Here is a 27,390-nt window from a genome sequence, read left to right on the forward strand (position 1 = left end):
TGTAAGATTAGACAGCCAGTGGGAATTTGCTGTATGACACAGGGAGCTCAAATCTGATGCTCTGTGGCATCCTAGAAGGGTGGGATGGGGTGGGAGGGAGGTTCAAGAGGAAGGGGACATACTTATACCTTTGGCTGATTCATGGTGATATATGGCAGAAACGCAGAAACCAACACCATATTGTAAAGTAATTATCCTCCAATTAAAAATAAATAGATAAAAAGAGCGAGGGGATATATATATACACACACTTATGGCTGATTTGCCTTTTTGCACAGCAGAAACCAAAAAAAACTTTGTAAACTAATTATCTTCCAATTTTAAAAATGTTTAATTAAAAATTATTTTTAAAACCTGTAAGACATTGTATTCCAGTTACTAAACGTGTTAGCAATAGGGGTTTGGATACTTAAAAATCAATTCCAAACTCATTACAAATCTGAAATGTGAAAGGTAAAGCAATCATACTTTTAGAAAAAGAATTATATAGAACATTGCCAGACTTTGGAGTAAATAAAGAATTCTTAAATAGAATGCAAAAAGAAAAAAGCTAAGTATAAAATTTGATAAAGTGAAAAATGTTAAAAACTAAGGATTTCTTATCAAAAGACACACCAATAAAAATGAAAATACATCCCACAAATTTCGATGGGAGAGTTCCAGTTCGTATATTTGACAGAGAACTCATATCCAGGATATTTCAAGAATACCTAAAAATCAGAAGAGAAAAACCAATAGAAAAATTAGTGCTTCATAAATGGTGGATAGACATATACAAAATATTCAGTTTCATCGATCATCAAGAAAATCAAAATTAAGACCACAATGAGATATCACTATTCACCTACCAGATTGACTAAAATGAAAAAGACCAACCAATTGTTGGTTAAAATGTGGCACAAGAGCAATTCTGGTTATAAAAGTATAAACTGGTACAACCACTTTGCAAATTAGTGGGCAATATCAGTGAAAGCAGAACATAGAGTATCTTATGACTCATCAGTTCTACCACCTGTACACTCTCCTATGCATTATTCATCACAGGAAATGCACAAGAATGTTCCACAGCAGCACCGTTTGTAATAATCCCAGGCTGAAAACTCATCAAATGCTCATTGGCTGTAGAACAAATAAACATGTTATGGTATATTCACAAAATGAAATACTGTATAGCAATGAGAACCAAAGAATGATACCTTCACACGATATACCTGGATGGATCCCACAAATATAATGTTAAGTGAAAGAAGCCAAGTGGGAAAGGAATGCTCTATCAATGTTCAAGAATAGTCAAAACCTACCTATGGTGTTTAAAATCAGAATAGTGATCCCCCCTTCAGGAGTAGTGACTAGAAGCAGAAACGAGGGGAATGTTGCAGGTGTTAGTATAATAATATTCTTGATCTGAGTGCTGGTTACACAGGTATGTTCCATTTATGATAAATTTGTCAACATGTAATTTGTATACTTTTCTATATGTGTTATATTTCTTTAACTTGCTTAAAAGAGAGAAAAGGAAATAAAAACAAACATAATGACATGAAATTAATGAATATGGTACAATTAACTCATAATTCAAATATATTGGTTATGACTGTGCTAAGTTGCTTCAGTCATGTCCAACTCTCTATGACCCCATGAACTGTAGTCCACCAGGCTCCTCCGTTCCTGAGATTTTCCAGACAAGAATACTGGAGCTGGTTGCCATTTCCTTCTCCAGGGGATCTTCCCGACCATGCAGGGATCCAACCTGGGTCTCCTAGGTCTCCTGCATTGGCAGGCAAGTTCTTTACCACTAGTGCCACCTGGGTATAAGATAGGAAAGATTTAACAAATTCTAGTTACAGTCTTCGTTTAGAATACATATTCTCCTGCCACAAGGGGGTACCCTTGCTATACTCCTTTACTTATGACACTGCCTATTTTCTAGATTCTCTTGGTGTTCTGAGGCATTTTACCTATTTATCTTTGAAGGATTCATCAAGGCACTCTCTTTACTGAAAATCTGTAAATCTACAGAATAGAATATAACATGAAGCCTCTCCATGATTACTTCAAAAGTGGTCATCCATTGGTGGGACATGTTTCTGCAAACTATTAATCTAATTACTACAAAATGTATCTTAATCTAGTATTTAAATCCATCCTTTGCCCTTTCTAGCCTTTATTCGTGCTCTGTCTCTCAGGTCTGAGTTTCTCTGTTTTGGACAGAGTATAAGCTTCTTTTAAGGCAACTGAGGTATTTTTATCAGCTACATTCTATCTCTAACTTCTTAAACTGACATTTGGGTAAACACTCACAGATTTTTTTCTTTTCTGGGTGTTATCTTGTTTAAATATTTTGTACAAATATTTAGACAATATATGTACAATCCCCATGGAGGGTAGCCCATCAGGCTCCACTGTCCATGGGATTTCCCATGCAAGAATACCGGAGTAGGTTGCCATTTCCTTCCCCAGGATATCTTCCCAGACCAAGGATCGAACCTACATCTCCTGCACTGAAGAAGGACTTCCTTCTATAATTTTGTCCACTCATGGATTCAATCATTCATTCACTGAGTATATATGGAAAGCTAGTAAGGTGCTCAACACTTTCTAGAAGCTGAGATGTGACAAGTTCCTGCCTTCAAGCTCTGTTTTCTGTGGGAGAAAAATGGAAAATAAGTAACTGAACAAATGAATAAGCAAGCTAATGTCAGAATAGCAAAAATTCTGGTAATCTGACAAAAGCAAACTTAGGTAGTAGTAAATTACAGGGAATTATTTTACATAGGCCTTCCTTTAGACAGGAAAGACCTCTTTAAAGAAGTACCATTTGAGCTAAGACCTGAATTGTAAGGAACCAGCCACAAAAATGACCCAGAAAAGAGTTGCAAGAACAGAAAACAGCAATCAAAGAAAGATCTGAGGCAGTAACAAGCATGATGAGAAAGAGAGAAAGAAGATCAGAGTAATGTACGGAGAGCAACAGCAGAAGTGTGAGATGAGGCCAGTAAGGTTGGCAAGGACCAGAGCTGGTGTGGATCAATCAACCATGTCAGGGAGCTTCTGTTTCATTACAAGTATAATAGGGAGCCAGTGAAGGTTTTCAGTGGAAGAAAGGTATGATCCAGGGATAGTCTGAAAGCATCACTATGTATGCTGAGAAGACAGATGGCAAGGGAAGGTAGCAAAAGTATGTGATGCATCCAAGTGAGTTATAAAGGATGGACCTAGGGTGGTGATGATCAGGATGGCAGTAAATGAAGAGGGAGGAAGAATATTTTGGAGGTAAAGCCAGGAGACCTTGCTGATGGATTGTATATGGGACAGGCAGAAAGAGAGAAACAACGAACAATTTCTAAATTTTTGGCTTAAGCAATTGACCATATGAAAGTGTCCTTTTCTGAGCCAAAGGGAAACAGGAAAAATCAGATTTGGCCCATGGATCCAAAAGTTCCACTTTGAGTGTACCAACTTAGATGTTAAACAGTTATGTGGGGTTCTTTTCAGTTGCCTGTTAGACATGTGAGTTTAAAGGAGCTTCTTGGGAATGCCTGTCACTTCATGGTTTGTTCATCCCTTTATTCTCTCTTCTCTCTTCTCTTCTCTCGCTCTATGAGCTGATTCTTAGAAATTCCAGTAGAATGCATTTCCCAGGCTGAATTTAGATGATGTTCAATGATTCATTCCTCTGCCCCACACCAACCATGCCCCTAAGGAGCTATTACTGAAAACAGAGAATGTAGTTTAACTTCTGCTTTACATACTGTGGGCTTCCCTGGTGGCTCAGCTGGTAAAAAATCTGCCTGTAATGCAGGAGATCTGGGTTTGATACCTGGGCTTCCTTGGTGGCTCAGCTGGTAAAAAATCTGCCTGCTATACGGGAGATCTGGGTTTGATCCCAGGGTTGGGAAGATCCCATGGAGAAGGGAACAGCTACCCATTCCAGTATTCTGGCCTGGAGAATTCCATGGACTGTATAGTCAGCCCATGGGGTCACAAAGTCAGACACAATTGAGTGACTTTCACTTTCACTTACATATTGTAGAAAGTTGTTGGGAATCAGGAAACATTTGTTGTCAGGAATCAGAACCGTTTTTTGCCCATTTTTGTATTACCTGAAACAGTGCTAGTATTTATATAAAATAGATTACTTAAACAGAAGTTATGTTAAACAAATGTTATCACTTAAAAACACTTTTTAAGCCAGCTCAAAGATCAAAACTTTGACAATTTTTTAATAAGGCAGATATCCAACATTTGCCTGACTTAGAAGTTTGTTTTCTCCACTAACCTGATGGGTCAACGCAAATCCTAGCAGCCAAACCAGTTTGGCAAAATAGACAGAGATTTATCTAAAGTGAAATTGGACACTACTTACATGTCATTCTCACTGGATGACTTCACTTTCTAATGTAAAGAAAACTGCTTTTAAATATCCACATTTTAATTTTAGTCAGAATGTAACATAATGAGAAGACTAAGAAAGAGAGGAAGGGAGGGAGAAAGAAACAGAGAGGCAGAGAGAGAAGAGGAAAGAAACAGATTACAGAGAAAATATATTGACTCCTTTTGCAACCATTTAGGGCTTCTGGGGATTAAGTTTTAAGATCTAAAGTTTTTAGATCCTAAAGGTGTTATAAATAAAATCTTTGGCTTTAAAGTTTGTTCAGTGAAACATAGAAACAATATTCAGTATATTAATAATGACAGTTCCATAGGAAATAAATATATTTTCTACTCATGAAGACTATCTACAAAATAACAAATGTTAAAAGAATTATAAGTAAAACTCTCTCTTCTTTCTATAAAATAATCATTAATTCATTTAGTTCTTGAAATTAAATAAAAGCGTTTTGGATTCCACCAAAGCAGCAAACAGCCCCTTGCAACTATTCAAAAATTAAAGGATAAAGAATGATAATAGAAAATATATGTATATAAATAAAAGTTTTTCTTATTACTTGAAGTCTAATTTTCAGTTCAGTGGCAAATAGTATATTATAGAAAACATTAGTGTATTAAAAACAATTCTTTGCAACTAATAGAATTTGCATTGGAATCTTTAGTTCCATTAGTTTCAATCAACAATTTTTTTCAAATATTAATCCTTTCTCACACTGCTACTTCAGCAAATCATCAAAACTCTACTTACTAAATCTCCTGAAAAACTTCCAAGACATTTGAGTGTTGTGAGAATTATATTGATTAAGTTGTACATTTCAGTGTTCTAGAAAGCCAAATTGTAAAGTATCTCTTCAGCTCTATTATTCATATCATCCCTCCTATCGTGCATCAGATTCCAGTAAATCTAAACCATGCCATTAAGGGTCAAGAAACAAAGAATGAACAGCTGATTAAAAATGTCAGGGTTGGAGAACTGGGCAGAGAAATTTTAAAACTATTTTCAATTATTATTAATGTACCAAATCTTTATGGACCATCTTTTATGTGCCTTTTTACTGAGCTAAGCACTGAGGAGAGAAACGTGCACAGCAGAGGGTCCTTGTCCTCATAGAGGTTTTCCAAGCAATGCAGCCCCAGATTTTGAGAATATATTCACACAAATATACATATATATGTATATTACAGATCATAATTATAACTATTTAAATCAACAATCCTTTTCCTCACTCAATAGAAGCACTTTTTAAATGTATCAAGATAGTCCAAGAAAAGTAGAGTTGAATCCAATTGGATGGGAAATTTGCAAGCTGGGATATGGTGGGATTAACTCACAAACTGGAGAACAGAAAGAGGAGGAACAACACTGTCAGAATCTTTGGACTGCAGTGACTTCAGACCATATACTAGCCAGTGGTTCTGAGATATAACTCATAAATCTGTTTTCTGGTGTCTTCTCAAATCTTTGGCACTTGAAATTTATGTGCAATGATAACACTGCATCTGAGTATCTTTTGCTTTTAATCTCTTTAAATTTCTCAAGTCCTAGTCATTAAGATTATTTCTGACTCACCATACAATTCTGTGTCTATGACTGATGAAGAATAGTCTAACAAAGTTTTTCTGGAAAATGCAGTTTTGTGTATAGGCCATATGTTCAATACTGGGTAAGCATTGTTTATTCTTTTTACCACACAACAGATAATTTATGAAAGCTGAAAGTCTTTATAATTTGATTTTATAGGCAGCTACACTCCCCAGCTTCTTAATATATTTTCTAATAGAATATTAAATGTGCTTGATTTTATTTGACATGCTTCAGTTAAACTTTCAAGGTATCTAGAAATTAACTTATGTATACTCCATAGTTCTATTATTTTTAAAAATGTAACTATTATATTTTTTCCATTCTATATAAAGTAGTTAACATTGATGAGAATTCACTAACTTTCACATGCACTTTCAGTCCTGTCCGATTCTTTGTGACCCCATGGATTAGCCAGCCAGGATCCTCTGTCCATGGGATTTTCTAGGCAAGAATAATGGAGTGGGTTACCATTTCTTTCTCCAGAGGATCTTTCCAACCCAGGGATATAACCTGCATATCCTGAGGCTTCTGCACTGGCAGGCGGATTCTTTTCCACTGAGCCACCTGAGAAGCCCTTCCTTACTTGTCTTAATTTAGAGATATTGCTCTCATGATTTCATGAGTGCTTGATTTCACTTTACTGGCTATTTCCTTAAAATCTTGGTTAGAATCCAGCAAAAATGTTCAAAAATAGTAAATAAAGTACGTGCATGTGTGGTTGTGTGTGTGCATCATTCTCTGTGCAAAATACAGAATGTTTATTTTAATTAATAAGAATCTAATTGATAGTATGTACAGGCAAATGAAGAAAGTAAGAATCCTAGGCACATGATTAATCGTCAAAGAAATTCACAAAAAGTCAAGTTCCCAGTCCACCGCACTCTTGGTCCTCAAGGCACCAAACCATCTTTCAGTCACCAGGACAGCTCTAAAAATCTGGTCAACTTTTAATCCTCTCCACTATGACAGTCCTCACATCACTCTAGTTTTCTGCTACCAACACAGCTCAGTTACTATGTCTATTTCCCCTCTAGCTACCAATTAACTAATTTTCTCCATATTTCCATATTCAAATTCTTGATAATGAGTGAATCTAGTGGGACTTACTAATTACCATTAACCCTTTCCAGGCCATCTTAAAAACGTTAATCCTGATACAGCCATACATGGCTGATAAGGTTATGTGGCATGGAGCGTGGGCACCCTGATACTGTGCTGTGCTGTGCTTAGTCACTCAGTCATGTCCAACACTTTTTGACCCCATGGACTGTAGCCCACCAGGCTCCTCTGTCCATGGGGATTCTCCGGCAAGAATACTGGAGTGGGTAGCCATGTCCTCCTCCATGGACCCTAATACTACTCAGCTGTAAAAAAAAAAAAGAATGAAATAATATCATTTGCAGCAACTTGGATGGACCTAAAGATTATTATACTAAATGAAGCAAGTCACAAAGAGAAAGACAAATGCCATATGATTTCACTTATGTATGGAATCTAAAATATGATACAAATGAACTTATCTTTGAAACAGAAGCAGACTCACGGACATAGAGAACAGACTTGTGGTTAACAAAGGAGAGGAGAGGTGGGGGAGGGATGGATTGGGAGTTTGGGATTAGCACGTGTAAACTATTTTATATATATATGTTGCTGCTGTTTAGTCACTCAGTAATGTCTGATTCTTTGTGACCCCATAGACTGCATCCCGCCAGTCTCCTCTGTCCATAGGATTTCCCAGGCAAGAATACTGGAGTGAGTAGCCATTTCCTTTTCCAGGAGAGCTTCTCATCCCAGGGACTGAAGCCAGGTCTCCTGCATTGGCAGGCAGATTCTTTACCTCTGACCTGGGAAGTCCAGTGATTCATTACAACTGAATCACTCTGCTATATACCAGAAACTAACACAACACTGTAAATCAACTATATTTTAATAAAGTATTTTTTAAAAAGAAACTAAGGACAAATTATTTTATGCTTAAAACTACCACGTGTTCTTAAATTGATAAAACCCAATATAGACTTCAAATTCCCATTGTGATTTCTATTCTTATGAAATGAACATTGACCACTCAGTTACCGTGAGCTTAATGATTAATACATAGTTTTAACATATAGCTTTTAAATTTAGGAGATATTGAAAGGAGTTTAACAAATATTTGTTAAGAGGGAAGGAAGGATTATTTTTTCCCAGGAAGATGATATAATGTTACAATTTACACAGAGTTATTAGCACAGGAAAATTAAGCACCTGTTTTGAAGAACACAAAGTGCATAGATCAGCATCCAACAGATGTTGCTTCTATTAATGCACAAATAGCTTGATTATTTCCTAATGCTCTGTTCCACTGCCATGCCTTTTGGCCTGATGACTTCATTGGAAATACTAGGAAGGCACAATTTGTCTTTCATTATTTATGACCTTGGGAAAGATGAGCTATAGTGAAGCATGAACTTCTCACCAAGATTCTTTATTTTGACCCAGATATCCAGCTGAGACCACTAAAACATAATGCATTTGGAGGAAGATGTGAGACCACACAAATTTATGCTGATGCTTTGGTACCCATAAAATAAGATTATATTGTGGTATTTACAATGAGACTCCAATTTATCTTCATCTGAGGAGCTAGCAACCTGCTTTCAGAAACTTTGAAAGAGTTTTGCAAATATTGGAAGGCTTATATGTATAACACTCTATGAAAGAAGAGATTAAAGAGAGGATGGGATGAACTGACAAAGTAGCATGGAAACACATACATTACCATATGTAAAACAGTGAGAATTTCCTGTGTGACACAGGGAGCTCAACCCAGTGCTCTGTGACAACCTAGAATGGTGGGATGGGGTGGGAGGTGAGGGGGGGGTTTATGAGGGAGGGGACATATGTATACCTGTGGCTGATCCATGTTGATATATGGCAGAAACCAGCATACACAAAGCAATTATCCTCCAATAAAACTTTTTTAAATAGATGGATTAAAGATAAATTATCTAATAGACAGGTGGAGAGATAGAGATGTAGTATATAAAAGTATTATTAGACAAAGGGACCAGAGACAAAACAAACAATGTTTCAAAAAAAGTAAAACAATAATAGAATCTATATTCTGAAGTTAATTCAGCCTGTGCCATTATAAGAAATTAGTTGAATACTGTTCATTTTTAGCTTTACTGAGGTATAATTTATGCACAAAAAAACTGTACACACTTCATGTATGCAACTCTTGAGTTTGGATATATGCATATTTTCTGTTTTCCAAGATAAATATGTTGTAGAGATCTGCTATACAACACAGTATCTATGGTTAACAAACCAGTATTGAACTGCAAAATACTATTCATTTGTACATTGTATGTTGAGACAGGGGAAATTAGGATGAATAGAAACAATCGACTTTATCCAGATTTTTTTAATATCATAAGCCTGGAACTGTGTGCAGCACTTCTTAACTTTTAAAAATGTGTTACTCCAATTTCTTACTATTGGTTTTAGTAGTTTCTTCTTTATTTCAATTTTGCTTGCTAGGCTTTTCAAGAATATTAGATTATTGGGTTCCCGACTCTTAGACAAGTAACCGATTTTTGGATTTTTATCAGTTGCCGTTTTCTATTTCCTGAGTCATTAAACTTATTTGCTCTGTGCTCTTTATCATTTTTGGTGCTGTGCTCATCCTCTGACTTTGGGGAATGACATTAATTTTGCATTTCCTACACATTTTCCTTTAGTTCATGGTGCTTTCAATATTTTTGTTGCCGCTGTTCATCTTCAAATGCAATGGATAAATGTTTAATTCAATTGCTTTGAATTTCATCTGCTTCAATAATAAAATATCTAAAGTTTTGAATTTTCTCTTGAATGGACTTTTAGATATATTTCATATTTTAATATGAAAATTACATCTTCACTTTCTCTGCTGCTGCTCCTGCTAAGTCGCTTCAGTCGTGTCCGACTCTGTCCAACCCATAGATGGCAGCCCATTAGGCTCCCCCGTACCTGGGATTCTCCAGGCAAGAACACTGGAGTGGGTTGTCATTTCCTTCTCCGATGCATGAAAGTGAAAAGTGAAAGTGAAGTCGCTCAGTTGTGTCCGACTCTTAGCAACCACATGGACTGAAGCCTACCAGGCTCTTCTGTCCATGGGATTTTCCAGGCAAAAGAGTACTGGAGTGGGGTGCCATTGCCTTCTCCCACTTTCTCTAAATAGTATGAAATTGAGTTTGAATTTTATTTTACATCCAGTAGTAATTTACATGATTGTGCATAACAATTTATTTTAAATGTGTTACTGAAATATCTAGCCTTTGGGTATTGTCAGGAGCCGTGTTAGGCATTACTGACAAAATGGAGGCACGGCCCCAACCCCCTCTCCTCATCCCACAGCACGGTCCTGGGATGAAGGAGTTAGGTCTTGTGATTCTGACTTGTCCTTTCCTTCCTTCGGTTGAGTTGGCTGGAAAGTACATTAAGGTGCTTATTGTTCTTGCATGAGAAAGCAAAAAGCCTTCTGCAGTTGCCCAGGAAATAATCCATAAAGTTACATTTGTTCAAGGATCTTTACAAAGAATGTTCCAGTTTGAGCACATAGGCCGCAGCTTGAGGCCATGGGAAAGATTGTTACTGAGGCCTGCTTGTGAGGGAAATGTCTATGGCAAAAGTAGTTTGCTGAGTTTAGGGTTTAGGAATAATTAAGAATAGTTAGAAGCTAAAAGTTTAAGGTATGTTGTAGTGTTGGCATATTTTACTATAGCTTATGGAGACTAGGAATTTTAGAGATACTAATAGCTAGAAGCCTTTTTAGGAGACAATGAGCTTAAGTTACTAGGGGATAGCAGGATTTAGAAGGATAAAAAATAAACTGAGGAATGTGGTATGCAGTCCAGAGACAAACATGAGTTACAATGTTATCACAAGGACACTTAAGAGGGAACTCTGAAGGACAACAATGATTTATGGAGACAGTATATCCGGGTGAGGGGAAACTGAAGATGTCAAACCTCTGATCTAATGCTTTTGTAAAAGTATAAAGGAAAACCTGATGCTTAAAATAAACATGCATTTCCGCACTTTGAATCAGAGGCTGCATCATTCTCCGCCGACACCGTTCATCCCTTCAGGGCAATTCCCTGGCTGCTGGAGCTGGACTTCAGCAGGGTATAATTTGTTAAGTTAATTGAGTGCTCTAAAATTATTGTTTCTATCAAGTTATCTAGGTATTTCTAACACATTTTTACACGAAATACTGTGAGAAAATGGCTTATGACCATGATATTGTTCTTGTGAACCATGCTTATTCATATAAAATTATCTTGCTTAATGATTTGTCTTGAATTGTTGTTGTTGTTTTGTAACTAAGTCATTTCTGATTCTTTTCCACCCCATGGACTACAGCATGCCAGGTTTCCCTGTCCTTCACCATCTCCCGGAGTTTGCTCAAATTCATGTCCATTGAGTCAGTGATGCTATCTAACCATCTCATCCTCTGCCACTCTCTTCTCCTTTTGTCTTCAATCCTTCCTAGCATCAGGGTCTTTTACAATTAGTCAGCTCTTCGCATGACCGAAGTATTGGAGCTTCAGCATCAGTCCTTCCAATGAATACTCAGGGTTGATTTCCTTTAGGATTGACTGGTTTGATCTCCTTGCTGTCCAAGGAACTCTCAGAGTCTTCTCCAGCACCACAGTTCTAAAGCATCAGTTCTTCAGTACACAGCCTTCTTTATGGTCCAGCTCTCATACCCCTACATAACTACTGGAAAAATTATAACTTTGACTAGATGGACCTTTGTCAGCAAAGTTATACCTCTGCTTTTTAATACAGTATCTAGGTTGATCATAGCTTTTCTTCCAAGGAGCAATCGCGTCTTCTATTTTCGTGGCTGTAGTCACCATTCACAGTGATTTTGCAGCCCAAGAAAATAAAATCTGCCACTGTTTCCACTTTTCCCCCATCTATTTGCCATGAAATGATGGGACCAAAGGCCATGATCTTAGTTATTTTAATGTTGAGTTTTAAGCCAGCTTTTTTACTCTCCTTTTTCAACCTCATCAAGAGGCTCTTTAGTTCTTCACTCCCTGTCATTAGAGTGGTATCATCTTGTATATCTGAGGTTGCTGATATTTCTCCCTGAAATATTGATTCCAGCTTGTAATTCACCTTATTGAGTATGAAATGATGTTTTATTGTGGTTTCACAAAGTTTTAATTACCCTAACATAATAAATTTAATGATTTCTGCTTTAGCAAGTGTCTCTTCCTATTTTTTTGAAGCAATCAAGCTAATTTATTTATTTCTAAATGACCTTTATATTAATATTTTCAGGTTGAAAACAATTGATGTAATTTTCACTGGTACTGTGCTACTTTTAGTGATTAATTTAGGGAAGTTTTATATACTTACAATTCTTGAAGATTATTTTGTGTCTATTAATAAGATTTTGTATTTTTCATTTAGATCCTAAACACTTTTATTATGCTTATCGCTAGAAATATGACACCCACTGGTTTGGCTACCACACAGGAAAGCTATTACAGATATTGTAATTTTATTTTGTTAACTGGTAGTCCAAAGACTGAATCCAGACTAAAAGCAAGATATTTTATTTTGAATTTTTTGTTTCAAAAACTTTAATTATTCCAGGTCCTTTTGAAACATTAAAAGATCTAGCCTCTTCCCAGAAATTACCAGGTGGCTGGAGTTGAGGTGCACTGTTCCCTTTACATAGGAAATGCTCTTTCCAGTTTACTTTCATCTCCACTACTCCTAGTTTTATTCCAAAACTAAGGCTGAGTAAGAAGGGATAAACACGTGTTCTTAAGCTGTTGTTGATATAGTTTTTCCAATAACAGAGCTAGCAAGATAGAACATTTCCTATAAATGTGTCCTGGTTGAGTTTCTCAGAAAGCATAGCCTGTGACAAGGACTTTGAAGGTGGAGAGTTTACTTGGGAAGGAATGAAGGAAGCCAGAATGAAGGGGTAGGAAGATTGAGAAAGGGAGAGAGAGAAAAACCAGGGAATATCCTTTACTGAACTGGTTAGTGCAGTAAACAATGGAAGCACAATGCCCCCCAAGGACTTCGGAGAACTGTGTAGATGTCACCTCAGAAAAAGAAAAAAGAAAGCGAAAATATTAGTCTCTCAGTCGTGTCTGACTCTTTGCGACCCCATGGACTGTAGCCCAGCAGTCTCCTCTGTCCATGGGACTCTCCAGGCAAGAATACTGGAATGTGTTGTCATTTCCTTATACAGGGGATCTTTCCGACTCAGGGATTGAATCCCGGCATCCCACATTGCAGGCAGATTCTTTACCGTCTGAATCATTCCTTCAAAAAATGAGACGCTGTTGCACTCATCCCTGCTTCCCCCATTCTACATTAGTTGAGAGCTGCAGCAGGGACACTTCATCCCACCCCCGACTCGGGGCAGAATCAGCTCCCATGGCTTTGGGGAACGCCCTGAGGCAGAAAAATTGAGCAATACTGCTGGTGCTTGAGGCACAAAGCAGGAAAGTATCCATCACAGTCACATCCAAAATCAAAGCTTGAAGAGGATGTGGCTGGGAAAACCCAGTAGCACCCACAAAACCATTTTCCTGTCAAAGTGGAAAAATCAAGATAAAACCAAACGAATGCCTGTCTGAATAAAGTATCTCAGTGTCAAAAAAGATACAACTTAAGACTCCACTGTGAAATAAACCATAGTGACAACTACAGCTGTGATACTAAAATATGCACATTACGAAAGTTAGTGTATAAGAAAAAAGACTGAAATTTCCACTGAGGTTTTTTTAATCCAAATAAAATACATGACATTGCTATATATATAAAAAAAAAAAAAGATGAATTAAGTGAAAAGTTATCCAGGCATCAGAATCTCTTTAACAAACAGCAAATTTATAAAAGAGTGGCCATAAAGTACAGAAGAAATTGGGTATCCTGAATGAAGATATGAATTCACAAATTTAGTCCCAATGGAAACATGAGATCAGATTGTTGAAAGTAAGGTGGATAAATCACAAAACATCTTTCATTTCATGTTTTTAAAAAGGTAGTAAATCATTTGTGTCTTCCAACACAGTTAATGAGTACTTAGTTACACATCAAAATACCTGGGGATCTGTAGTTATTTGCAGTGTCAACGTGTATTTTGATGAGACTGAAGGTATTTAGGGCATACTGCTCAAGACAGATATAATACACAAAGAAGGCTTATATTTCTGTTAAGAAAATTCTGAATACCTCAGTATAATCTGCTCAGAAGTAGTATGTGTGCTGTGCTTAGTTGCTCAGCTGTGTTCAACTCTCTGTGACCCCATGGACTGTAGTCCACCAGGCTCCTCTGTCCACAGGATTTTTCAGGCCAGAATACTGGAGTGAGTTGCCATTTCCTCCTCCAGGGGATCTTCCCAACTCAGTGATCAAACTCCCATCTCCTGCATTGCAGGCGGATTTTTTACCTGCTGAGAGAAAGTAATATACATAATTAAAAGTGATATTCCTTTAATAATTGAGGTTAACATTAGACTTCTTAGCATATAAAATAGATAACAATTATCTACTAGACAGTGCTAGACACTGTAATGAGCTATGTGTGTGTATACATATGCTTATGTTTAATTCAATTTATATTTTTAATGTATAAAACGCTATGGGGGTAGGTACCATTAGTATACCAATTTTATAGATGAGGAAAATGATGAAAAGGGAAATTAAGTAGCTTGCCCAAGATTACACAGTATGTCAGTGAGGGTTTTCCAGAAGAACACAACAAATAAGATTTATTTTAAGAAATTGTCTCAAACAATTGTGGAGGCTGGCAGCTCCGAAGTACATACAGCAGGCTGGCAGACTGGAACCTCAGGCAAGAGTTGCTTCTGCAGTTTTGAGTTTGAAATCTGTAGGGCAGGTCATCAGGCTGGAAACTCAGGCAAGATTTTTATATTACAGTCTTGAGGTAGAATTCTTTCTTTCCCAAAGAAACTTCAGTCTTTCGCTCTTCAAATGATTAGATGTGGTTCAACCACCTTATCAAGAGTAATATCCTTTAACTCAACTGATTGTAGATATTAATCATATTTATAAAATACCTTCATTGTCATTTTAATGTCAGTATTGTATTATGCTAATGGTTGATGACTGGAATCAGAGACAGAAATGAAAAATAACTACCTTTACTTTTTACATCCATGAATTGTTTCCTCAAACAACTGTAATTCTCTCTACAATTCAGGAGAAGGAAATGTCAACCCACTCCAGTATTCTTGCCTGGAGAATTCCATGGACAGAGGAGCCTGGTGGGCTACAATTCATGGGGTTGCAAAGAGTCAGACACGACTGAGTGACTAACACACACACTACAGTTCAACTGAGGAGCACTTGGAATAGTAATGGGAGCAGAGTGGACACAGCATCTGAAGGAATATTCTCATTATAGTATATATCTTATTCAGCTTTTAGTGAGAGATGCCAGCACATTAGAACTTTACGAGTTGTTATTGTTCGGTCACTAAGTCATGTCTGGCTCTTAGCCATTCCATGGACTTCAGGACACCAGACTTCCCTGTCCTTCACTATCTCCCTGAGTTTGCTCAAATTCATATCCATTGAGTCAGTGATGCTATCTAACTATCTCATCCTCTGCTCCCCTCCTCTCCTCTTGCCCTCAAACTTTCCCAGCATGAGGATCTTTTCCAATGAGTCAGTTCTTCGCATCAGGTGACCAAGGTATTAGAGTTTCAGCTTTAGCATCAGTCTTTAAAATGAATATTCAGGGTTGATTTCCTTTAGGACTGACTGGTTTGACCTCCTTGCAGTCCAAGGAACTCTCAAGAGTCTTCTCCAGCATCGCAGTTTGAAAGGATCACTTCTTCAGCGTTCAGCCTTCTTTATGGTCCAACTCTCACATCTGTACATGACTACTGGAAAAACCATACCTTTGACTAGATGGACCTTTGCCAGCAAAGTGATGTCTTTGCTTTCTAATGCACTGTCTAGTTTTGTCATAGCTTTTCTTCCAAGAAGCAAGAATCTTTTAATTCCATGGCTGCAGTCACTGTCTACAGTGATTTTGGAGACACACAAAAATAAAACCTGTCACTGTTTCCAATTTTTCTCGGTCTATAGGCCATGAAGTGATGGGACTGGATGCCATGATCTCAGGTTTTTGAATGCTGAGTTTTAAGCCAACTTTTTCACTTAAGAGTGCTCACTGCCAAATGCCTTATTGCATTATATTAAAACATTTCAAATATGTCTCCTTCTTCAGATCTATAATTACTTCATTCTCTCTCATGTTTCTGCTGTTGAAGCTCAATGTTCAATGGAACTTAAAATCTGTCATTAGCTGTATCCTAAAGGGTCTAAATAAAATAGACTAATATGCTATTAGATTCATTAAGGGAATGAAAGGGCTTCCCTTGTGGCTCATCTGATAAAGAATCTGCCTGCAATGCGGGAGATCTGGGTTCGATCCCTGGGTTGGGAAGATCTTCTGGAGAAGGGAAAGGCTACACACTCCAGTATTTTGGCCTGGAGAATTCCATGGACTGTATAGTCCACGGGGTGGCAAAGAGTCAGACACGGCTGAGCAACTTTCACTTCACTTCACTTCTTAACCAATTGCTTCAAAATCAATGGGTGGTGCTTACTAAAAAGAGTATACTGCCCCAAGTTCCTTTCAGCTGGTGAGAGATATATAACTAAATTCTGGCCCTAAATATCAGCAGAAATGTTTTGTAGGACTTGAGAACAATTGATTGAAAGGTGTTACTAAAGTCAGTTGGAGTTCATTATTTTCCCTTACACTATTCTTCCTTCTGTAACTCAAACAAGATGACTGAAGCTCCTCCTGCCACTTTGGATTGTGTGGTGACATGAAGAAGGCAACCTCATCCTTACATGGTAGAACACAAAATCAGAGTTTGGCTGCCTAATGAAGCTCTTTGATTGCCATACTAACCTCTGGATTTCATAGTTCCTTCTTTCTTTTCATGCCCTCCAATCTTCTACTGTTGCCACATGATAGGCTACAGTAGTAGAGAAATCCATGAATGCAGTCCATTGATGTCAGCCTACGGAAGCATAGATTAGGGTAGAGAAAGAGAGAAAAGTACCCATCATTCCAAGGTGTAAAATTATGTTACAAATGTGAAACACTGACCTCAGAGAAGTTAAGGAGCCTCCCAAATTACAAATATTATAAATGGTAAGGTCTGGTCTTAAACTCATACTTTTATCCTTTCTATGCTAGCATTAGGATTAATTAACACAGGATAAGAAAGAATAGGTCTAGACAAGCATGCAGTCAACAGGGACAATAGTGGATAAATTATATAGAGTGACGAAAAGAAAAGGAGGCTTGGAGGTGAGTTCCAGAAGAGACAAGGTAAATAGAAGATTGTCTCTTAGACAAAGTAAGAATCATTACAACACATTGAAATAATCCCCCTCTGATTGAAAGAACAGTAAGCATAATTTACAAGCAACTGTCATTGTGTAATACAGCTAAGATTGAGTGTACAGAGTCTGAAGATTACCTTTACTCTGAAGATCTTAAGACAGCTTCTCACTAACTGTGGTCAGCATAGTCTTTTAGAATGATTGTTGCTTCTGTCAGACTTTGGACAACATGAACACTATGTCTTCACTTTTGTATCCTCATTATCTAATGCAGGTTTAGACACATGGTAGGTGCTCAGTAAAACTTGCAGAATAAATTAACACAAATACATTGGTGGTTAGTGTTATTGCCTTCTGTAGGAAAAAAAAAATGGCTAGATTGGACCCAAATTCTACAATTTAAGTTACCAGGGAACAACTTTCTTAACTTTCACACTTATTAATCAGTAAATTGAGGAAAATGACATCTTCCTCAGATAGTTGTTTGGAATAATAAATGAACACAAGTAAAACAATGCCTGGAATGTAATAAGCATTCAGTGTGTGTTAACTCTGATTCTTACATGTTTTAAAATATCTTTTCTTTATTGTTCCTTTGATTAAAATAATTTTTAGCCTAGCTGAATATGAGTATTTGGGAAAAAGAAGAGAATGAGAGGAAACAATTATGTGAGAGAGGAAAATTCGTGAGATAGTCTTGGAGAGAACGGGTTAGGACTCAGTGTCAGAGAAACTGTGAGCTCATGGTGTTGAATACTTGGTTGATGTTGGTGATCAGCAGTCTGTGGCCCCAGTAAGCTGTGCAAATGTGGTGTTCCTTCAGCAACGTTCCACTGCTGAAGTACAGATACAAAGACAGTATGAAATTTAGTTTATTTAATTTTGCCAATCAGATGAGTTAAATAAAAGAAAGGAGTAAGGGATTAGGAGAACCTGAACAAATGATAAAGCATGACAACTAGCAAGGTTATGACCAGAATTCCTAAGATTTCAGAGGTGATTCTCTTTTCTCATGATTTCTATCTCAGAGGTAACTACAGTATTGGACAGTGAAGTACAATGGTGTAAAAGACCATTAAAGAAATGGAGAGCAATATCTGAGAGACCAAGATGGTGGTTAAACCATGGAAAATATCATGGTCAAGGTGGTAATGTTTCCACTATGTAATAATAATGTTTCCACCAAAAGATCGACATTGATTCCAGGACTGGGTGAAGGTGGCATAACAGGATGTTATAGGCCCTAAAAAGCTGTGGACTTTATAAGAGAAAGGGCTAAGAAACACAGACATCCTTACATCAGCTTCTATATCTAACTATCTATACTTAAAATAAGAAGTTCTCACAGATACCTCCAATTCCAACGCATTAACTTAGGGGTTATTTTACCCTTGTCCCTTTTCATATTTATAAATCCCTTCTCTGACAGGGAAAAACCTGACTCCCATGATCCATGGCCTACTTACTTATTTACCTGACCCCCATTGTATGTAACTAACTCCTAGTCAAACGAGGTGAAATCTTAGCCCAGTACTCTCAGCTGTCCCTCACTTCCTGATGGGGGCACGGCTACTGGTTAAGACAGTTGGAGGGATAGGTAAGAAAGTAGAAGGATAATGTCCAGTTACAAAGCATGGCTTCAAGGAGTTCCCTACAACTACTGAGCCCATGCTCTAAAGCCTTCGAACAATAACTACTAAAGCCTGCACACTCTGGGGCCACAACCAATGAGCCCCTGTGCTGCAACTACTGAAGCCCATGCACCCTAGAAGCAGCAGGCTACAGCTACTGAAGCCTCTATGCCTAAAGCCTCTGCCCCACAACAGGAGGAGCCACCACAATAGAAGCTCTTGTACCACTACAAGAGAGAGTAGCCCCCACTCTCCACAACTAGAGAAAAGCCCATGCAGCAACAAACACCCAGCGCAACCAAAAATAAATAATTTTTTAAAATTAAGTGAATTAATTAAGTAATTAAGTAAATTAATTGATTAAGTAAAGTAAATTAAATTTATTTAATTAAATTAAATTTAAAAGAAAGTGTAGCTTGGCGTTTGCTGCTCTCCTGCTCTTGTACAGAAAGTACTATCCGAGAATTTTGTCTAGAACCAAAATCTCTGCATCCCCTCACTCCCATCCCAATGTGAAGGGCTTGATCCCCACGGCAAGGGAAGAAAATATTTTGAGTTAGGTAAAGTTGGCCCCTTGAAGTCCTTCAAGTGTAATGCACTGACCTCTCCATGTCTTAATTATTAATACTACTGTTAGAGATCTTCAACTTAGTAATTAGCACTACTGTTGTTGACTGAGACTAAATTAACTTTCAAAACTATAAATGAGGGTTTGTGAAACTAATACATTTCTTCTTCTTTTCCTGTTTCTTCCCCATCCTCCCCAGCTGCTCGGCTTTAGTGCTATGAAGTTTAGGCAGCGGCTGAGTGTCTCTGACCAATAGCTCCTGCCAAGTACCCCCTCCTGCATGGCTCCAGCTCTCTTGAACTTAGGTGACATTCATTTCCCTTGTTCCTTCAAGCCTCCGTGAGTCATAACCTTTTGCCACTGTTGCTGAGCTCCAGGTACTTCAGTATCATTTGTTGGCTCTCTTAACCCTGTCCTCACCTGTGTTAAAGTCCTTTCAGTAGCTTCACTAAGTGGAATTCTATTTTCCACCAAGATTCTCACTGATAAAAGATTAAAAAATGAGTGCAAATTGCTTCCTAGAGTACCTTGACACATACCATGTAGCTATCAATAGCTCTTATAACTGAGTTATTATATCACTTCTCCAAAGTTTTCAACAGAGCCAAATATGTATCCAGAGGTAGGCTTTGAAACATCATTTCCTTCTCATGCATTTGAAATACACTTGATATCTCAAAAGTATTTAGGTACAACACTAGTATTTCATGGGCATCAGCAGCTTTTAATGCACACTTTTAAACATACATCTAGGCCATCTTAAAAAGACTATTTTTATATATCACTTTAGCATGGGTATACATATTATTTATAAAAGCTTTTGGGATAAGAATAAGGATTAGATAGCATTTATTCTATTGGAATATAAAAATTTGAATGACATTTATTGGAACATTAGTTATGAACCTAGAAAAATAAAGCACATCCTCCCAAATATTTACTGCTTTCCAGTAACCAAGTGTCCTAATTTGCATAGATGTACAAGCCTTAAGAATACGAGTTAGTAGAAAAAGCCCCTGCATGACTTCTAGCCAATAATAATCCCACATATCCATCCAGTACTTCTAACATACAAACTGAAAGTCAGTTCCCATGTACTTTAACTGATCATGGTATATTTTATTTTTCTCTCATTCTACCCCATGCTCTTGAGAGTCCCTTGGACAGCAAGGAGATCAAATCAGTCAATCCTAAAGGAAATCAACCCTGACTATTCACCAGAAGGACTGACGCTGAAGCTGAAGCTCCAATACTTTGGCCACCTGAGGCGAACAGTTGACTCACTGGAAAAGACCTCAATGCTGGGAAAGATTGAAGGCAGGAGGAGAGTGGGATGACAGATGATATGGTTGAATGGCCTCACTGACTCAATGGACATGAGTCTGAGCATGCTCTGGGAGATGATGAAAAACAGGCAAGCCTGGCATGCTGCAGTCCATGGGGTCACAAAGAGCTGGACATGACTGAATGACTGAACAACAACAACCCTATACCATACTCCTCATTCATCCCTAGCATATGTGTGTACATAATCATATGCGCATGCAGACAGTGACTGTTTAGGAGAGGCTACCCAAAATAGAATAGATAAAAAATAAGAATTAATAAAACTATTAAGTTCCACAGTGGATAAGTAGCTCAGTAGCTTTTGTGAGTTAGGCCTTATACGCTATCATCCCACTCTTCCTTTTGGAATGGTCTCTGGATTTTCAGACAACCTAAAGGGTGTATATGATCTAAACACAAAATTCCTCTTGACTTTTCTCCTGTTGTGTTTCATTGTTCAGCTGCTATTTATTCCCATTGCTGCTATATGCCAGAGTTTTTTCACAGTCACAAGAGTGCAGTTGTTGATTTATCAATAGCTGTAAGATTTTCCCAGCTGCTGATCAGTGCCCTTTAGCAAAAAGGAGTTGTTCAACATGGGGGATACAGATACCACCTCTACAGCCACCCTATCTCCTTCAGTTCAGTTCAGTCGCTCAGTCGTGTCCAACTCTTTGCGACTGCATGAATTGCAGCACGCCAGGCCTCTCTGTCCACCACCAACTCCCGGAGTCTACCCAAACCCATGTGTATTGAGTCGGTGATGCCATCCAACCATCTCATCCTCTGTTGTCCCCTTCTCCTCCCGCCCCCAATCCTACCCAGCATTAGGGTCTTTTCCAATGAGTCAGCCCTTTGCATGAGGTGGCCAAAGTATTGGAGTTTCAGCTTCAACATCAGACCTTCCAATGAACACCCAGGATTGATCTCTTTTAGGATGGATTGATTGGATCTCCTTGCAGTCCAAGGGACTCTCAAGAGTCTTCTCCAACACCATGGTTCAAAAGCATCAATTCTGCAGCGCTCAGCTTTCTTCACTGTCCAACTCTCACAACCATACATGACCACTGGAAAAACCATAGCCTTGACTAGACGGACTTTTGTTGGCAAAGTTATGTCTCTGCTTTTAAATATGCTCTCTAGGTTGGCCATAACCTTCCTTCCAAGGAGTAAGCGTCTTTTAATTTCATGGCTGCAGTCACCATCAGCAGTGATTCTGGAGCCCAAAAAAATAAAGTCTGACACTGTTTCCACTGTTTCCCCATCTATTTCCCATGAAGTGATGGGACCAGATGCCATGATCTTAGTTTTCTGAACGTTGAGCTTTAAGCCAACTTTTTCACTCTCCTTTTTCACCTTCATCAAGAGGCTCTTTAGTTCTTCTTCACTTTCTGCCATAAGGGTGGTGTCATCCGCATATCTGAGGTTATTGATATTTCTCCCGGCAATCTTGATTCCAGCTTGTGTTTCTTTTAGCCCAGCGTTTCTCATGATGTACTCTGCATATAAGTTAAATAAGCAGCCCTATCTCCTTACTATCCATATAAATTTGTATGAGCCTCTCTGTGCCTCAGTTTCCTCTTCTCTAAAGTTTAGGATTGTCATTACCTTATTGCTGTTGTTCAGTCCCTAAGTCACGTCTGACTCTACCACCCCATGGACTGCAGCACACCAGGCTCCCCTGTACTTCACTATCTCAATTTGCATAATTCTTTCTGTTCTTAAATTTAGATTAAAACAATTCACAAAATTATCTAAATGTTTTAGAGACTTGAAGTAATTTCTTCCTTTGCCGATGAAATAAAAATGCTTCATTTGTTGGCAATTTGTTCATTAAAAGCTTCATTAAATCTGAATTGTTAGTTCTGATAAATAACTTCTACCAAAAATTCCTCCCAAATCTCAATGGTTAATTCAGGGGAAGTTTATTCTTCACTCATGAAACAGTCCAATACAAGGTGGTAGGGGAGTGGATGGAGGGTGTCTCTCTGCTGCATGCAGTCAGTCAGGAACCCAAGCTGAGGAAGGCTCCACCATCTTCAACACAAAGTTCCTAAGGTTGCTGTAGGCAATGCTATCCCCAGCATTGGAAGAAGAAACACAAATAGGATCAGGCAGGAGGTTTTAGGAGCCAGCCTTGGATTCAAAATTGCCAGGAGAAATATCAATAACCTCAGGTATGCAGATGACATCACCCTTATGGCAGAAAGCAAAGAAGAGCTAAAGAGCCTCTTGATGAAAGTGAAAGAAGAGAGTGAAAAAGTTGGCTTAAAACTCACCGTTCAGAAAACTAAGATCATGGCATCTGGTCCTATCACTTCATGGCAAATAGATGGGGAAACAATAGAAACAGTAAGAAACTATTTTTGGGGGGCTCCAAAATCACTGCAGATGGTGACTGCAGACATGAAATAAAAAGACGCTTGCTCCTTGGAAGAAAAGCTATGACCAGACTAGACAGCATATTAAAAAGCAGAGACATTACTTTACCAGCAAAGGTCCATCTAGTGAAAGCTATGGTTTTTCCAGTAGTCATGTATGGATGTGAGTGTTGGACTATAAAGAAAGCTGAGTGCCAAAGAATTGATGCTTTTGAACTGTGGTGTTGGAGAAGACTCTTGAGAGTCCCTTGGACTGCGAAGAGATCCAACTAGTCCATCCTAAAGGAAATCATTTCTGAAGATTCATTGGAAGGACTGATGCTGAAGCTGAAACTCCAATACTTTGGCCACCTGATGCAAAGAACTGACTCACTGGAAAAGACCCTGATGCTGGGAAAGATTGAAGGCAGGAGGAGCAGGGGAGGACAGAGGATGAGATGGTTGGATGGTATCACCGGCTCGATGGACGTGTTTGAGTAAGCTCCAGGAGTTGGTGATGGACAGGGAAGCCTGGCGTGCTGCAGTCCATGAGGCTGCAAAGAATCAGACACGACTGAGCAACTGAACTGAACTGAACTGGTAGGTAGAGTTTGAGTTGGAGACAAATGGTCAGCATATGATTTTTAATAATCATTTTATTTTAGAATAATTTTAGATTTTTTAAAATTTCAGCTTAGCACAGTTCCCATATTTCCTCACCCAGTTTCCCCTAATATCTAATATAACCTTGGTAAATTTGTCAAAACTATGAAACCAGTATTGGTACATTACTGTTAATACGGACCAAATAAATGACATCTGCATACTTGTTAAAATAAATAAATAAATAAATAAATGCCATTGTATTAGGATTGTAGATTGTAGATTGTATTAGGATTTCACTAGTTTGTCCACTAGACTTGTTTTGTTATCATTGTTCCAGAATACAGTCTAGGACTTCACATTTCATGTAGTTTCTTCTGGCCTGTGACAATTTCTCAGTCTCTCCTTGTTTTTCATAACCTTGATAGTTTTAAGGAGCATTGATCAGTGATGTTATAGAAAGTCTTACAAATTGAATTCACCTGATGGTTTGCTTATGATTAGACTGGGGCTATGATGTCAGGAAAAAGTGCCACAGAGGTAAAACCGAAGTGCCCTTCATATCAAAACATATTAATGAATACATGCTATCAACACTCACCACTGGTAATGTTTATCACCACAAGTACTGGTTAAGGCAGTACTTGCAAAGTCATTATTTTCTCATATTCCATCCTTCAGAAGCAAGCCATTAAGCCCAGATCACATCTGGAGGATATTTTAGGTTAAAACTGAGCAGAGTAAAGTCATTGAAAAACACGATTCCTGTTCCATGTTATTCTTGTCTTCATTAATAGACAATAGATACTAATGTCTACATTACGGTAAATAACAAAAGGTTATCTGTATTTACTGTCTAAAAAGCACTTTGAACCAGATGAATTTAGTGTTGCTTATTCACTGTTAAATTTTAAGCTAGCTCTTTTAGTAGTATTTAATACAATCTTAATTGAAGCAAAAGTCCACTCACACAGAATTAGTCTGGGATAGTTTCTCCTATGAATCAGATAGAACCAATAATACATAAAGTAGAAAGTGTTAGTCGCTCAGTCACATCTGATTCTTTGTGACCCCATGGACTGTAGCCCACACAACTCCTCTGTCTATGGAATTCTCCAGCAAGAATACTGAGGTGGGTAGCCATTCCCTTCTCCAGGGGATCTTCCCAACCCAGGGATTGAACCCGGATCTCCCACACTGCAGTCAGATTCTATACTATCTGAGCCACCAGGTCACTCCTAAAATTACATTTTTTAAATCGTTCACATTGGCCTTCAGACAATGTTCTTCTAAATTAGGGGGAATTATTTCAAAGTACAAACTTTAGTTTAAAATACATTTACATTTACTGCTTAATATTTGCCTTTAAGAGCTTAAGATTTTATTTTGGCAAAATAAACACTTTAAAAGCTGTTTCACATGTGAAATTATCTTTGATGTATAACTTAATAAAATGATCAACATACATGTGTTTCTACATTTTTTTTTCATAACAAGCTCTAAAAACCTGAAAAATTGTATTTAATTTTGCTTGTTTTGATTTTGTTTGTTTTGTTCTGAGAATTTTTTTATTCTTAAGTAGCCAACAAGAGAATATAGAAATGTCTCCAATGGATAAAACTCAGGATTCTTTCTATTCTTTACAATATATATGGTATATGTGGTAAATCTATTATTCTTGGTATGACAACCACTATGCTAGGATTTTCTAACATTTCACTGGATGAATGATTTGTTTGTTTAACTAATATGTGGGGTGGGGGGGAATACTACAAAAATGTAGTATTGAAATCTCTCAACTCCTCCTCTTCCCCAGATTTGGAATGCTTATTAAGATTCTTCAAAGAAAGTGAATTACTTCATTAAAACCTGATGTACAGCAGGCCTTTCCTGAGGTTTACAAAGGTTTGCAAGGCTGTGTGTAGCCTATTACAATTTTATAAGTGGCTGGATGTTCTCTAAAATCAAAACAGAGGGAGACAAGACAGTAATTGGTCTTGTCATCAAACAATAAAACAAATTAGCTTTTTGTTGGTTTTTTCTCCCCTTTAAAGTTTCCTTAAATTTCAAAGTCAAAGAAAATAAAATCTCTCTGGCCATCAAACAAGCAGCCTGTTAAGAAAAACAACTTCTGATGACAGCAAAATGCTAAATAAAGCTCTTTCGATTTGGAGAAGCCTCTTCTCTGTTTCAGGGTAGGACTTCACCAAAACCATTCCCGGTCAGAAGATATCAGTTATGTTTTTAAAGATATTCACAGAAGTAAATTTCATCACTGCTCTTAGGAAAACACCTTCTGTTAACAAAATACCAGTGCAACAAACACTACTGCCTCCAGCCACTGAGGTATGCTTTGTGATTCTATCTTCAATTTCTGAAGTTACTGAAATTTTAGCCTGGAAAGCTGGCGGTAGAAAAAAAAAAATCAGAGAACAAGAATAAGCAAGTATCAAAGGATAAAATTGAAACTTATTTCAAATCTGGAAAAATCTAACAAATTACAACTATTTTTCAGACAATTTAATTGATAGCATAGATACAGCTCTAATAAGTACTTATATATAGTATTTATGAAATAAATAAATGCCATAAAATGTTTGCAGCATCACCATGATATAGATCTCCCCTATCAGCATGATTCTTCCTGTGAGAAATTTATATGTAGCAACAAGCCAGCATAGGAATTTAAAGAGAAATTTATTTTATTTCACCTTATAAAGAAAATGACACGTAATATCTGAAATAACTGACATTTTTAATATTTTAAGCTTTTAGAACAGATGTATTAAAACAGCATAGTTGTTTAAACTGGTTTCGCTCTTGCCTTTGAAATCTTCCGTCCATTTTTATCTCATTAAGTATTTATTCCAAATAACAATGTGGCAGGCAACAAGGATATTGATAACGAGGTGACGGGGGCAGAGGAGCTGATAAATGTTGGAGGTGACGGGGGCAGAGGAGCTGATAAATGTTGCTTTCTATTTCTTTACATTTTGTGGCAAAAATTGCATAAGAATTAATAATGTATTATAATTAGTCTTTGAGTTCTAATTCTGACTCTCAATAAACTTAGTATCATTCGGCCTCCATTTGCAGAAATCAGCAACAGTAATAACCTACCACAGAACTATTATGATGATAAAATGAGACCACGTATGAAAAATAATTAGTGGCAGTCAGACATGAATTGAGTGTGTTATATATCCCAGGCACTATGCTGAATTCTTTTCATGTGTTATCTCATTTTCAATGTTTAAAGAACTCTACAAAAAGAAATTTTTTTTCTCTCATGTGTTGCTGTGATTAGTCGCTCAGTTGTGTCCAACTCTGCGACCCCGTGGACTATAACCAGCCAGTCTCCTCTGTCCATTGGGATTCTCCAGGCAAGAATACTGGACTTGATTGCCATGCCCTCATCCAGGGGATCTTCCCAATCCAATAACCAAGTCTCCCACATTGCAGGCAGATTCTTTACTGTCTAAGCCACTAGGGATACCCAAGAATACTGGAGTGGGTAACCTATCCCTTCTC

This window comes from Giraffa tippelskirchi, chromosome 5 (genome assembly GCF_054371585.1).
Source record: "Giraffa tippelskirchi isolate mGirTip1 chromosome 5, T2T-mGirTip1v1.2.pri, whole genome shotgun sequence".
In the NCBI taxonomy this organism is placed as follows: Eukaryota; Metazoa; Chordata; class Mammalia; order Artiodactyla; family Giraffidae; genus Giraffa; species Giraffa tippelskirchi.